Here is a 252-nt window from a genome sequence, read left to right on the forward strand (position 1 = left end):
CTGTCGCTCAGATGCTGGAAGATCAGTTTGAAAAAGGACCGGGGTAAAGAGGGGGGAAGCACCATATATGTGTCCGGGAAGGCGCCCCTCGGGCGGACACAGGTGTCTGCATGAGCCCCTGTCGCTCAGATGCCGGAAGATCAGTTTGAAAAAGGACCGGGGTAAAGAGGGGGGAAGCACCATATATGTGTCCGGGAAGGCGCCCCTCGGGCGGACACAGGTGTCTGCATGAGCCCCTGTCGCTCAGATGCT

This window comes from Nerophis lumbriciformis, unplaced genomic scaffold (genome assembly GCF_033978685.3).
Source record: "Nerophis lumbriciformis unplaced genomic scaffold, RoL_Nlum_v2.1 HiC_scaffold_51, whole genome shotgun sequence".
In the NCBI taxonomy this organism is placed as follows: Eukaryota; Metazoa; Chordata; class Actinopteri; order Syngnathiformes; family Syngnathidae; genus Nerophis; species Nerophis lumbriciformis.